Source organism: Sciurus vulgaris (genome assembly GCF_902686455.1).
Source record: "Sciurus vulgaris genome assembly, chromosome: 9".
Taxonomy (NCBI): domain Eukaryota; kingdom Metazoa; phylum Chordata; class Mammalia; order Rodentia; family Sciuridae; genus Sciurus; species Sciurus vulgaris.
In genome coordinates this window covers 125,396,189-125,411,465 of record NC_136469.1, presented here as the reverse complement: position 1 = coordinate 125,411,465, position 15,277 = coordinate 125,396,189, and the positions used below count along the sequence as shown (strand labels likewise).

General features: G+C 34.7%; 1 protein-coding gene across 1 annotated transcript in view; it reads left to right on the top strand.

Moving 5' to 3' along the window:
* STIM2 (stromal interaction molecule 2) overlaps positions 1-15,277 on the top strand; it is a 172,035-nt gene that overhangs the window by 55,812 nt on the left and 100,946 nt on the right.

Sequence of the window (15,277 nt, the reverse complement as noted above, 5' to 3'; positions counted from 1 at the left end):
CTGCCTGTGCTTCTAGTCTTAAATTTCCCCCTTATTCCTCATGTGACTCAGCTCTTTCATCTTTAATACTTTCAAATTTTCTATTTTCACATTTTAATTTTACTCTATAGATTTATGCGGTTTTTCTTTTTCTCCCAGTTTTATACAGATGTCCCAGTTTTATAAATTCTTTGTCTCATTTTCTTGGGTTTCTCAAACTTATATTCTTTTCTGTCTAGATATTGCTGTTTTGCAAACCACCTCAAATTGTATTGTCTTAAAATGACAACAGTTTATTATTTCTCCCAGTTCTGTGGGTCTACTGGGCTCAGCTACTTAGTTTTTCTGTTCTTATAGTTCTGGACTGAGGTCACTGTGGCAGTTGGCATTCATTTGGGAACTTTTGGTGCTGAAATAGCTAAGATGGCTTCTTATCTATCATGATCTCTCTTTCTGTACCTCTTATCATTCAGGAGTCTAGCTAAAACTTTATTACTACATGGCAACTGGCTTCTAAGTGGTAGTGTTCCAGGAAGACAAGTTCCCAAGTGCAATTACTTATCATGCCTCTGCTTGCCAGTGCTTGGTAATATCAAATTGACTAAAACAAGTCTTTTGGCTAAGCTCAGAATCTGTGTGGGAGAGGATTGTACGTGATATAGGTAACCAGGAGATGTGGTTCATTGGAGGCCATCAATTTAGTACGAATTGTCATTAGTTCTAAGCATTACCATCTTCCTCCTGCCCTAGTTTCCCTCTTAGATTCTCCATAGAAGTTGTTTCCTTTGACTGTGGTCTCATTCTAACCAAACCTCCTGTTTTCAGGCCTCTTCAGCCTCTATGTTGTATTTATTATCAGTGTTGAAATGCTTCTTTTTTAGTTTACATAATGGTAAACTACATTATTTCCTACCTTATTGTCTCAAGTTCCATAGCTGTAACATCCTCTAATAATATTGTTATCTACTAATAACATTCTCTAAAGATCAATTGACCTGCTTGACATGCTGTTCAAAACATTTACTTTGAAACTGGTCATCTGTTTTCAGGTCATTTCTGATTCTTCCATCTTTAAGTCAGTCCATATTCCTCATCTTCATGTATTGCTTTCTGTCAGACATTTTTAGAGGTCTCTTTACTTTTGCTTTAAATGTAACATATTTAAATCAAGATTCTGCTCTTGTGTTTTCAGTCTGTCACTGTTTAGTGGCATTTCGGACCTACTTCTTCTCAATTTGTATTCTTCCAAATTAGGAGTTGGCAGAATTTTTTCTATAAAGGGCCAAGTCACAGATTGAACTGTACTCCAAAAACATATGTTGAATATTTCAAAATGTGACCTTACTTAGAAATCATGTTATTGAAGTTGTAATTAGGTAAGATAAAGATATAATGTAATACAGTAGCCCCTTAACTCATGACTGGTGTCCTTGTAGGAGAGGAGAACACCTTGTGGACACAGACACAGGAGAGAAGACAGCCAGGTGACAGTGGAGACAGAGATTGGGGTTATGCAGCTGTAAGTCAAGGAATGCCAAGGATTATTGGTGATACCAGAAACTAAGAAAGATTCATGGAACAGAGTCTGCTGTAGAGCCTTGGAGTGATCATGGCCCTACTGATAATTTGATTTTTAGCCCTCAGATCTATGAGAAAATATATTTCTGTTATTTTTAAGCATCTAGTTGTAATACTTCATTATGGCAGTTCTAAGGAGACTCAATAAAGGTAGTAAATGTTTTAGGTTTTGTAGGCCACATATGGTCTACTAGTCAGTTCTGCAACTGTATGGAAGCAGCCATAGACCATACATGAACCCAGTGGGCATAGGGGGGCATTCCAGTAGAAAGCAAAAGTGGACAGCAGGCTAGATTTTGCTTGTTATAAATAAGATCTTAGGTCCTTAAAGCTTATGCCTTTTTCTACTTTTGCTACTACCTCTTATCTGCATTAGTTATTTGCTGATTCTACTTTAATCTAAGTATTTATTATCTGGTGCCCAGATTACTGCCTCTAATATGTTCCTCTCTAATCCATCATGATTATCACTTTGAGAGTGTTTTCTCAGCTGAGAAATTTACAGCAGTTTTAGATTGTCTATTGGATCAGATTTTAACTCTTTAGTCTTAAATTTAATGCTTCTACACTAGTGAATTTCTTCTTCCTGAGATAATCCCTTCTTATTGTGGTTAAATCATTTTGGTTAGAGCCCAGTTCCAGTGATGTCAAAATCATGGCTTTCACTTTAAAGTAGACCAATTTATTTAATTTGTTTCTAGAATTATAGACTGTACAATAATCCTGTCTTGCAATGCTTTCAATTTAAAAAGTGTATGAAACATGTAAATATATTCTGTTGGTCATATGGAGGAGTGAATAAAATGAAATCAGTGGATTATCAAAAGTTTTACTGTTAGTACCATTTTATCATATTGAGTTGATAATTCATTACATTAACATTATTATCATTTTCCTTTCTCTCCCTCCACAGAATTAAATTGTTACTTTTTAGTAATGATAATTGTATTATTGGGGATCATTTATTCTTCATAATCTTCCCAAGATTGTCTAAGAGGTTTACATAGTTGCTAATTTAGATGCTTAATAATTTGAGCACTAAATATGTGAGCTTTTTACAGAGGTAAATTATTTTCTAAGCTAAGTAGATTTTCTGAAATTATTGTACATTTTCTTAGTCATTTCCAGTATGAAGGGATTAGCTTTGTCAAACAAATTCACTGCCACTTCTAGTACTATGTGGTAGAAAGAGGAAGGGCTATTGGTGGGAGACATCAGTGTACTACCAAGTGGGTCTTTTCATAGGGTGTTCATAAAATGACTGTGGACTTACCTTGGAGCTGGTGATAGTGCTGAGAGAAAGAGTAGGGCCAACAGGAAAAGGACCAGCAATGGGGAAATTAGTATTTTTGAAACTAATCTTGACATTTCAAGATTAGATTGTCCCATCATTTTTGTGGTATCCTGCTTATAAATTGTGAGATACTCGATTCAGGAACAAAGCTTAACTTCATTGGTCTTTTACTGAGCACCTTTTGGCTGCTAGAGTGTGTGAAGTAATGACTTTGTAAAGATGAACAAAGACATCAAGTGTACCTTTACGGTCATTTTATGGAAAAAAAAAAAACCATTGATTTGTCCTCGAGGAACTGAGGCATGGTTGAGAATCAGTACTACATAAGAGATAAGACATAAGAAAAGACACAAAAAGCGGCAAATTAAGGCTGGGGGATTCATGGATATCTAGAAAGTGAGGCACCAGTGGAAACCACAGTACAGCTGGTGAGACAGTGGATCAGGGGTGGTAGAACTCCATACCCCGGGGGTATTGTACATGGTGCAAAGGGCATGTGAGCATAGGACAGCTCTCCTGGTTTTCAGAGCTCCTTGAAGTCTAAAAACAGTCTCTGGAATTCTACAATTTTTTTAAAAAAAGTTATTAATTTTGTTGTTTGTTCTAATTAATTGGAAATTCTTCATTTTTTGATATCTGCCCTTATAAAATCATTTTATCTTTGCTAAATGTACATATTAAGTGACACTTAGAAAGTTATCAGAAATGTTATTCCATCCTGGTGAAAATTATGGATTCCTAGGTAATTGTTTTAGTCAGCTTGTTTGCTGCTTTGACCAAAAGACCTGACAAGAACAGTTTTAATGAGGAAAGTTTACTTGGGGACTCTCAGTTTCAGAAGCCTCAGTCGGTAGATGACTGATGCCATTACTCAGGGCCTGAGGCAAGGCAGAAGGAACTTCATGGCAGAAGGATGTAACAGAGGAAAGCAACTGGGAACTTGGCACCAGGAAGCAGAGAGAGCTAGAGCTCTCTGTTCAAGAAGAACAAAATGCATATCTGAAAGGTACCCCCAGGGACCTGCCCCCTCTAGCCATACCCTGCCTGCCTACATTACCACCCAGCTAATCCTCACCAGGGGATTAATGCACTGGTTAGGTTAAGCTCTGGTACCCCAATCATTTTGCATCTAAAATTTCTTGCATTGACTCACACATGAGCTTTTTGTGGAGATTTCACATCTACAACCTAATAGTAACGAGGTAAATTTTCATCCAAATAGACTACTGTAAGTTGAAGAAAAATGAAGTACTAGTAGATTTGATGCAAATGTACAAATGTATATGGTTCAAATACAATCCTTCAAATAGCATTGTTAAATCACTTAACACTTCATTTTTGTTTTTATTTTTTGGTACTGTGGGTTGAACCACTGAGCCACATCCCCAGTCCTTTTTTATTTTTTATTTTGAGTCAAGGTTTCACAAAGTCGCTTGGGGCTTTGCTAAAGTTTCTGAGACTGTGCTCTGAACTTGTGATTCTCCTCCTTCAGTCTCTTGAACCACTGGGATTACAGGTGAGTGCCATTGTACCTGGCTACACTTTTTAAAATGAAAAAATCAGAGGACTTTTTAGAAGCCAAAAGTAGCTCTCATATACTGTATTTCTTCAAACTTTTTTTTTTTTTTACCATGCTATCAGACTATTAGGAAAAAGGTTTTGTGTATGCTCTCTGATCAAAATTTTAAATAAATTCCTGTATTTAATTGTATATATGTGTATTATAGATTTTTTATATTTATACAACTATTATACCAGTGTTATATCTTTTTAAAATGTTCACAAAAATATAAATTTAAAGATATGAGATGAAATTAAACATAAGGATAAATTTAAATATTTCCTCCCTCACCACTTGATAAGATTGTATACCCCTCTGGGGTCTGGACAACCCAGATTGGAAACCACTGCACTAATAAATTGTAAAGGAGGTCATGTTGTAAGTCACTTAGACTATACTCCATTTTTATAAGAATGGATGACTGTGAACATTTTTTGAGAAAACAAGTTCCAGAGACACTGCTAATGTTAGTATATATTTTCAAAGTTCTACCACTACCATGTACATGTTTGTTAATCATATAGCATATGAGTTACAAATGTTCTTATGATGAGTACTATGCTTTTCATGACTGAAATTAGCTCTGATACTGTGATGCTTGTAAGAAATGACAAAACCCACTTATTTATACTAATTTAGAAGGTGCTGGAATGAGGCAGAAAATTTAGATATTTCGTTAAGGGGAAGACATAATTATATTCTGTACTTTTTTTTGAAAAATACCCTTTCCTATAAGTATGTTCCAACAACTTATTTTAGCTATAACTTATATTAATTTTTAAATTTTAATTTGTATTTGGAGTTTGCTTAATGATTGATCTGAAGGCACCTTAGAAGTAATGTTTATAACACCTTCAAACAGAAGTCTGTGGAAGAAAAGCTTGCATAGAGGCAAGTAATATATTAGGGTGTACTTAAAGTCTTTTAATATTTAACAAATCACCAAAATATGTTAAGCATAACATATTTGTTTGTCATTGTGGTTACTTCTTACTTGTTTTCCTGTAGTTAACTGCAATTTAAACTATTCAAATGATAATGGGGCTGGCTATATGCATGTTTTGGAGGCAAAGTAGAAAAACTCTACTCTAGTAGTTTGCCTTTGGCTCTCAGAATGAGGAAGGACAAGCATCCTGAGAACCAAGTCCTTGGGATTCAAGGGAGAAGAGAAGTGGATGAAAAGGGAGTTGACATAATTTGGTGAAATTGTTGTAATGAATAAATCTCAAAGTATGCTCCCTAGACAAGCAACTTAAGTGTCATGTGAAAAAAATTACAAAGTCTTGTGCACTGTGGTGGCCCTACTTGAATCAGAAACTTGGAGGTGGAATCTAGCAGTCTGTTTGTATAAGTTCTTTGAGTGATTCTTGCATTTGATGAAATTTAAGGGCCACTTGATTTAAATTTCAGAACATTGATAGTAGCTGGAACCTCTTTATGAACCTTTTGTGGAATGTAGTATATTTACAAATCTTTCTTTCTTGTGATTGGATCCATTAAAATGATTTATAACTTATCCTTTGCACCTTAATTAATAATAATAATAATAATAATAATAATATTCTTCTTCTTTTATTTCTCTCTCTCTTTCTGCTTTTATAACAGTTTTTAACAGTATAATCTCAGGCATAGTGTTTATATTTGGCCACTGTGATGGTCTTGGAAAAGACAATGATTTTTTACTCCTCTATTTTGTGATTTTTACTTTTTTCAAGTTCCACCTTAAAAATGTCTTCTAGTAGTTTCTGTGGAATGATGTGTGTCAAATGGTAAATAAATAACTCTTAAATGCAACTTACTGATAAACTGGGAAAGTGTGACCTATAGTATCAGATCTGTGTATGCAGAACCAGAAACTTCTGAAATCATTTTGTGGTTTCACAGAGCATTGAAACTTTCAATTCAGTACCTTTTGTGTCTTTCTGGGAGTTACCACAATTCCTGCTTCAATGAGTAAGTCTTTGATCCTACTCCCTCAAATTCTTTTTTGCTTTGCTTAGTCAGACCTCATGATAATTATGTAGTTTCATTAAAAAAAATCATTTCTTATTCCTGTTCCATCTTTTTTCTTTTTTTGCATTGTTGGGGTTGGAACCCAGAGCCTTGCACTTGCTAGGAAAATGCTCTGCCATTGATTATGCCCCCAAACCCTGCTCCATTAATTTTTTACTTACCTCAACAAGCATTCATAGTCAGTATAGTGCAGACTGAAAGGGGGCAGAGGAGTAGGAGTGTGAATCAAGTCTGTGCATCTGGACTTCTCTTCTTTAGTTCTAGCCTGACTGTACTGCCAGTCCTGGTCTTCTCCTCCCCCTCCTTCTCTGAGCAGTTTTAGAGGATCACAGCATGGCATTGCATTTATGTAATAAATTTATTTGATGATTTAGCAAACTTCACATATTGTCTCAGCTTCTAAAAGATGTCTGAATTTGGGTAGGTACAGAGCCTATCTATTCCCATTAACACTTTTACCCTTATAGTATTGTTGTTACAGGTAGAATTACCTATATAATTCATCATCCAAACTGGGTTACCATTGAGAGTGAAAGGGTGCACTATTAATAATCACATCAAGACAACAGGGGTAAATGAGGCCTGTTCCAGGCCAACAGGCCTTATAATTACTCTCACCATATGGCTTATCATAGTCTGTTTCTGTTGTATTTAACCTTTATCTGTGTCTCGTTTCCCTCACCAAGTTATTAAATTGAAAAGTATTATGCCAAGATTTATGCTAATAGTAAAGCTTATATCTATTTCAGTTCATTATTCTGAATCTTTTCATATTATACAACTATTTTCTAGTAATATGACAGAAACATTTAGAAACTTTATTTTTTTTATTAGAGGCTTTTAAAAAATTTATTGTTTAGAAATAATACAACTAGAAAATATTTCTTATATTAAAATAATATTCATTGATTCCTTCCTTGATGTTAGAATTTTTTTCTTTTAGTAGAAAATTTCTTGGCTTTCCCATATTTTTCTTTTTTTTTTTTTTAAAATGTGTTCATCAGCTTTATTGAGGTACAATTGACAATACAAACTGTATTTAAGGTAAACAATATGATGCTTTGATGGATGTGTACATTGTGAAATAATTACCATAGTCGAGAGTTAACACATCCAACACTTCATTTATCAGAGGGTATAAACTTTCGCTTATAAGATGAATAAGTTTGAGGATCTAATGTACAACTGATGACTGTAGTTAATGACTCTGTATAATAAACATGAAATTTGCTGTAGGGACTAGAACTTAAGTGTTGTCATCACTCACAAAAAAGGGTAACCAAATTTTAATATCTGAAGAATTTTATATAATAGTGTAAGCTTTTTATGGACCTATCCGGAGTTTAGCCTGCTGGAATTTCTCCAAGAGTTTAGAGTTGTAGTCACTAACCACATAACCTTCAGGAGACTCTTTTGCTCTAGAAAACTGGGTATTCTTTAAAGGGATAGTACTGCCAAGTTGTTTTTATCCTCAGATAACCCAAGCATATGTGATAAAACCTCATGGTTTATGAAGAATTTATGTTGTCACACATTATCTCAGCAGTACATTTTTTGAGATTGGCAGAACAGGTCGTCTCATTTTTTTGTAGATGAGGATTTGAGAGTTGAGTTACTCTTTACATAGTGTGTGTAAGAAGAACTGGGATTTGAGTACAACTATCCCAACTTGTGTTCACTCCGTAACATGTTTAGACATGTTACTTTTGTTTGCTTTTATCTCTCTAGTTTTGAGCTCTGAAAACTGCAAAGAACTTTTCTGTATACATACTTCAACTGTTATTGACCTCAGTTTTAGTTTGAGACTTCTGGCTATTGATATCAGCTCCTTTACTAAGACCTGATACCTTGTTTGTCCCCTGTATTTTGGTTTGAGTTTTGCTATAGTACTTATGTTTTGAGTATTGTCTTGAGGTTGGCTGAAGAATCCACCTTATGTATTTCTAAAGATTACCTTTTCCCTTACTTGTGTGCTATATAGTTGGATCTGAAATGTCCCTGAAAGGCCCATGTGTTAAAGACTTGGCACTTAGCTCTTGGGAGTTGGTGGGATCTTTAGAAGGTGGGGCCTAGTGGAAGGAAATTAGGTTATTGGGGGCATGATCTTGAAGGAGATATTGAAACCCATTCCTTCTGTCTCTTGCTTTCTGGGCAACACGATGTCATCAGGTATTCTCTATAACATACTCCTGCAATGATGTACTGTTCCACCACAGTCCTTAAGTAGCAAGACCAAGCAGCCATAAACTAATTACTGAAACCATGAGTCAAAATAAACTTTTCCTCTTTAAAAGTTGATTGACTTCAGGTGACTAGCCCTATATTAGACTTTCTGTATTGGTACTACTAAGTATTGAGAACTTGCTGTACACTGTTCCATTGGCTTTGTAATATTTTAGTGGACTGAAACTGGTAAGGAAAAACTTTTTAAAAATGAAAGGATTTTTTTAAAACTTTTAAAAAAGTTAAAAAATTTTTAAACTTTTTAAAAATTCAGGACCTTGATCCTGAAATTTTTTTAAAATTGAATTTTTTTTAGTTGTTGATAGACCTTTATTTTTATTATTTATTTATATGCAGTCTGAGAATCAAACCCAGTGCCTCACATATGCTAGGCAAGTTGTCTACCACTGAGCTACAACTCCAGCCCCTGAAAATGTTTAAAGCAATTGAAACACAATATTTGTGAATCCATTTAAATTGATTATAGATTTATTATTTTTGTATCATATAAAAATTCAAGTTCTAATTAGGTATAGGAATTTTTATTCTCATTTTCTCTTTATTTTATTTTCCCTGGGCCTCCTCCAAGGCTTGGGAAATATGCCTGGCATTGTTAAACATAAAACACCTAATGTTTTCAAATTCCTGTTTATATTCAGTACTGTACTGAGACTATGAGTGTAAACCCTCAAGAACTTATTATCTAGTAGGACATATAATGTTATATATATATTTAAAACAAGGCACATTATGACAAATTATATACTAGAAATATGAATGAATTGTGTTTCAAGGAGAGAGTGCACATCTGTTTAAGGAGTGTTATGAAAAGCCTGATGTAGAGTCCTTCAGTTGAACAGGTTCAGATGATAAGTAGGACATTCCAAGATGTGGGTAGGGAAAAAGCAGTAGAGCCAGAATGCAGAGCACTAATTTACACAGTTAAAGCCCTCTCTCTGACTAGAGTGTTAGGTTGTTGAGGATAAAACTGAAAAGAACTTGTTTGGTCTTGATCCTTCTTCCTGTTTTGTCTACTTCTCTTATTTATTAGTTTTTCTTGTGTTTCTTGCCCTGTAAGTGTTTGTATTCTAGAGGATATTTGACTTTGGTTCCTTCCTTTCACTTTCTAGAAGTCTCTTTCAGGCTCATGATTATTACTTCTGCATGTGTTCAGTTCTGATTTCTGTCCAGAATTCTCATTCTCATATTTGGTCTGCTAGGTTCTCCAACTCTGTTTTAAATGCTAACATGTACTACATTGTTTTCGTCTCTAGAAAGTTTCATACTGAACCTATCATTGCCTTCCTTAAAAAAACTCTTCCTGTTTCTCTTTAAGTGTATTGGCATTTTTATTGATGGTATCACCATTTTACCTACCACTCAGACTCAGTGCTCCAGTCTCATCTTTGTCTGCCTTCTCTGAGTTGTTAGTTTCATTTTTATTTGATTTTAGACTGTCCTTGCCAGTCTTTTTTAAAAAAAATTTGATTCATTGTACACAAATGGGGTACAACTTTCGTTTTTCTGGTTGTATGTGAAGTAGAGTCACACCGTTTATATAATCAAACATGTACGTAGGATAATGATGTTTGTCTCATTCTGTTCTTTCCTGCCCCCGCCCCACCCCTCATTTCCTTCTACACAATCCATCCTTCCTCCATTCTTCTCTTACTCCCCTTCTTTGTTATGTATCATCATCCACTTATCAGAGAAATGATTCGGCTTTTGGTTTTTTGGGATTGGCTTATTTCACTTAGCATGATATTCTCCAACTTTACCCATTTACCCGCAAATGCCATAATTTTATTCTTCTTTAATATTCCATTGTGTATATATACCACAGTTCTTTATCCATTCCTCTATTGAAGGGCATCTGGGTTGGTTGCAAAAATCTAGCTATCGGGCATTAAGCTGATATAAACATTGATGTGGCTGTATCTCTGTAGTATGCTGATTTTAAGTCCTTTGGGTATAGGCCAAGGAGTGGGAGAGCTGGGTCAAATGGTGGTTCCATTCCAAGGTTTCTAAGGAATCTCCATACTGCTTTCCAGAGTGGCTGCACTAATTTGCAGGCCCACCAGCAGTGTATGAGTGTACCTTTTCTCCCACATCCTCGCCAACACCTATTGTTGCTTGTATTCTTGATAATTGCCTTTCTTATTGGGATGAGATGGAATCTTAGGGTAGTTTTGATTTGCATTTCTCTTATTACTACAGATGTTGAACATTTTTTCATATACCTGTTGATTGCTTGTAGATCTTCTTCTGTTAAAGTGTCTGCCCATTTCCTTAGCCCATTTATTGATTGGGTTATTTGTATTCTTGGTGTAAAGTTTTTTGAGTTCTTTATAGGTTTGGGAGATTAGTGCTCTATCTGAAATGTGTGTGGCAAAGATTTTCTCCCACTTTGTAGGCTCTGTCTTCACATTGTTGATTGATTGTTGAGAAAAAGCTTTTTAGTTTGAATCTGTCCCAATTATTGATTCCTGCTTTTATTTCTTGTGCTTTGGGAGTCATGTTAAGGAAGTCTGATCCTAAGCAAACATGATGGAAGATTTGGACCTACTTTTTCTTCTATTAGGTGCAGGGTCTCTGTTCTGATTCCAAGGTCCTTGATCCATTTTGAGTTGAGTTTTGTGCAGGGTGAGAGATAGGGGTTTAATTTCATTTTGCTACATATGGATTCTTAGTTTTCCCAGCACCATTTGTTGAAGAGGCTATCTTTTCTCCATTGCATGTTTTTGGCACCTTTGTCTAGTATGAGAAAACTGTATTTAATTGGGTTTGTGTCCGTGTCCTCTATTCTGTACCATTGATCTACCTGTCTATTTTGGTGCCAATACCATGCCATTTTTGTATTGCTCTGTAGTGTAGTTGAAGGTCTGGTATTGTGATACCTCCTGCTTCACTCTTCCTGCTAAGGATTGCTTTAGTTATTCTGGGTCTCTTATAATTCCAAATGAATTTCATGATTACTTTCTCTGTTTCTATGAGATATGTCATTGGGATTTTAATTGGAATTGCATTGAATTTGTATAGTGCTTTTGGAGGTATGGTCGTTTTGACAGTACTAATTCTGCCTATCCAAGAACATGGGCGATCTTTCTATCTTCTAAGGTTTTCTTTAATTTCTTTCATTAGTGTTCTGTAGTTCTCATTGTAGAGGTCTTTCACCTCTTTTGTTAGTTTGATTCCCAAGTATTTCTTTTTTTTTTGAGGCTATTATGAATTCTAGTGTTTTGAGCATGAAGGGTTGCTGTATTTTATCAAATGCTTTTTCTGCACCTATTGAGATAATCATATGATTCTTAATTTTTAAGTCTGTTGATATGGTGAATCACATTGATTGATTTCCAGATGTTGAACCAACGTTGCATTCCTGGGATGAAACCCACTTGATCATGGTGCATTATCTTTTTATGTTTTTGTATGCAGTTTGCTGAAATTTTGTTAAGAATTTTACATCTATGTTCATTATACATATTGGTCTGAAGTTTTCTTTCCTTGATGTATCTTTGTCTGGTTTTGGTATCAGGGCTATATTAGCTTAGTAGAATGAGTTTGGAAGGGTTCCCTCCTTTTCTATTTCATGGAATACTTTGGGGAGTATTGGAATGAATTCTTCTTTGAAGGTCTTGTAAAACATGGCTGAGAATCCATTTGGTCCAGGACTTTTCTTGGTTGTTAAGCTATTGATGACTTCTATTTCATTGCTTGAAATTGATCTATTTAAATTGTGTATGTCCTCCAGATTCAATTTGGATCATATGTCTCTAGAAACCTGTGGATGTCTTCGAGTTTTTGTATTTTGTTGGAGTATAGATTTTCAAAATAACTTCCAATTATGTTTTGTATTTCAGTAGTGTCTGTTGTGATATTTCCTTTTTCATCACAAATTTTATTAATTTGATTTTCCTCCTTCAAATCTATTGTGACCATTATTACTTGATAGAAACATTTTAGATTATGTTGTATTGTACTTCTCTCCCCTACCTGAATACTTAATTGGATCCCCACAGTCCAGTAGTTTCAAACCACTTGTTACAACATAGAGTTCATCCTCAAGAATTTCTCTTTCAGTAAGTCTGGGGTGAAACTCAATAATTTGTCATATTAACAAGTTCCTGGTGATGCTATTGCTGGTATAGTGGCCACACTCTCAGAACCACTGTCATGGACTACCAGATGTAGTCTAGGCTTCTTAATTTGTCATGTATGACCTTTTATAGTAGAGTCACAATCTACCTCTGCAGGCATGATCATTTACTATGCAGCTTATTCAGGTACTGTCACCTCAATGAAAGTGAATTATTAGCACATTTTTTGTACACATTCTATAGTCTCATGCCTACAGAGACATTTTACTCATGATTTCTGCTAGTTTTTTCCACTTTCATTTTGCTTGTCAGAATACAGCCATCTTGTAAGTTAATTTTCATTTTAAATTTACTTCAAATAGAACTTCCTTTTTTATACAGCCTTCTCTGTTTTTCTGTATTTTCTTCCATCAGTATTCTTTTAAGCCAAAATAGTCTTTTGTTTTGCACTATTTTCCCTTATGGTTCTTTTGTAGTTTTGCTTGACCCTTGTTCCCATTTTATTTCCTGTATCAAATTCCATGCTTGGGGTTTACCTGTCTCACATTAGTTACATAGTATGTATGTCTTGATGGAGGGAATGAGAGTAATTTTATGAACTGTAACTGGAGAATTAGGAGCCATCATTCACATTAGGAGCCATGAAGGATTTTCATGTTCAAGGAGGTAGTTCTAGTTACTACTCTGAACCTCATTGATAGAAGTACTTTAAACTCTTCTAAAATTCTTTGTTTTCTTCCCTGAAAAAGATTAACAAATGATAAAGACATTTGAAAATTGTACTGTTTGTCGAAGTAATGGGATCTCTTAATGATTGACTTTCCTAAAGATCCTAAGAGATGAATAGTACATTTGGAAGTATATAATATCCTTTTAAATGGATAAAATTGTGCTTTTGTAAGATAACGAATTTCTTCAATTTATTTATTTATTTATTTTTAAAGTTTCATACAATTTAATGCAGGGATTTTGGGTGTATAGTTGGGTGAATTTTAAAAATGTACACACTCATGTATGTGCCAATTTGAGATACAAAATATTAGAATCTTCACATTTTCAGACTCATTTTGTTTTGTACATGACAGTGAAATCTTTTTGTGTTGCTGTATTACCTAAGTATACTAATTTTCAGTAATTTTTCTTGAACTCTCTGTTGCTAGCTTATTTCCCATGTGGTGTGTAAAATCTTATGCCAGTGATCTGATCCTAACCAAAGATCCTAATTTGGGCTAGGGAAGGTTTTTCTCTTTCCAGTCAGAGGTCATGTAACCACTGGGAACTCAGGATGTGCATTTGTGTCTGTAAACTGTCTTTTCTTCTCTTATTCTGAATTCAGTTTGTGTTCCTTGCAAAGTGAATTCCTTTGCTTGTGTACTTGAGCTCATCTCCTCTTCCTAAGGCCAGGCTTTAGACATTTTCTTCTCTCCAACAATTATTTTTCATTGTTTTTACTAACACTTTCCCATTTGTCTGAAACTTATCATTATTTTTCCTACCCTTAAACACAACAAAATAAAAACTTCTCTTCACTCTACTTTTCCCTTTGATTATTGCCTTCATTCCTTTCTTCTTTGATTACAACAACCCCCTCAAAAGTACTCGTATTATTTCTCACTTTTTCTTGAGTTCATCTGGGCTTTTGCATTTGTTAGTCCCTGAAAACTGTATTTACTATGCTCACTAGTGATGTCCATATTGCTACGCAGTTGAACATGCTTTCATTTTAAAATACTTTCTTCCACTTGGCTTTCAGGAATCCTATTTTACTTTCCCTATTTTATGTCTACTCTATTGGTTGTTTCTTCTCTATTTCTTGACTGATTTTGTCTTTCATTCTATGACGTTAGACCTCTTTTCCTATTTATACCCTTTGGTGACCTTGCCAAATTTCAGGGTTTTTAAATACCCTTTTTTCTTTGGTGCCTTGAACTCTGGATTCATATATTGCACTGCATAAACATCTCCATTTGAGCATCTAATACTTATTTTAAATTTAACTGTTCAAAATTAAGTCCTTTTTTTCTGCTTTTCTCAGATCTCTTTTCTGTTTTCTTTGCTTCTTTCACTGGAGTTACTAAATAACTGCATCATAATAATCTTTGAGTGGGTAGAAAACTGGCATCATTCTGGATGTTTTGTGGTCTCATCTGCTATGGTTGGTTATTGCCAGATGCATTAATTTATTAAAGGTTCCAAAATGGCAGTATTTTAATTCTGCTTATTTTATTAGTATACGTCTTCTAAGAGAAATTTCCACATATTAGTTATTTGTGTATTTGTATAGGCAATGTAGAATAAATGTTTGATTTATTTTCTCCTTACTTATAGATTTTAAAACAACCAAGTGGTTTTCAAGGTTCCTCCAAAGCAAACAGAAGAGGTGTGTGAATATGTGTGTGTGTGTGTGTGTGTGTGTGTGTGTGCATATATGTATGTATGAGTGTGTTAGTATCCTGAACTCATGGATTTAAATGAGCCTCACACTACTATTATTCTCTCTCTCATTGCTTTAATTGTCCCATTTCGGGAAAT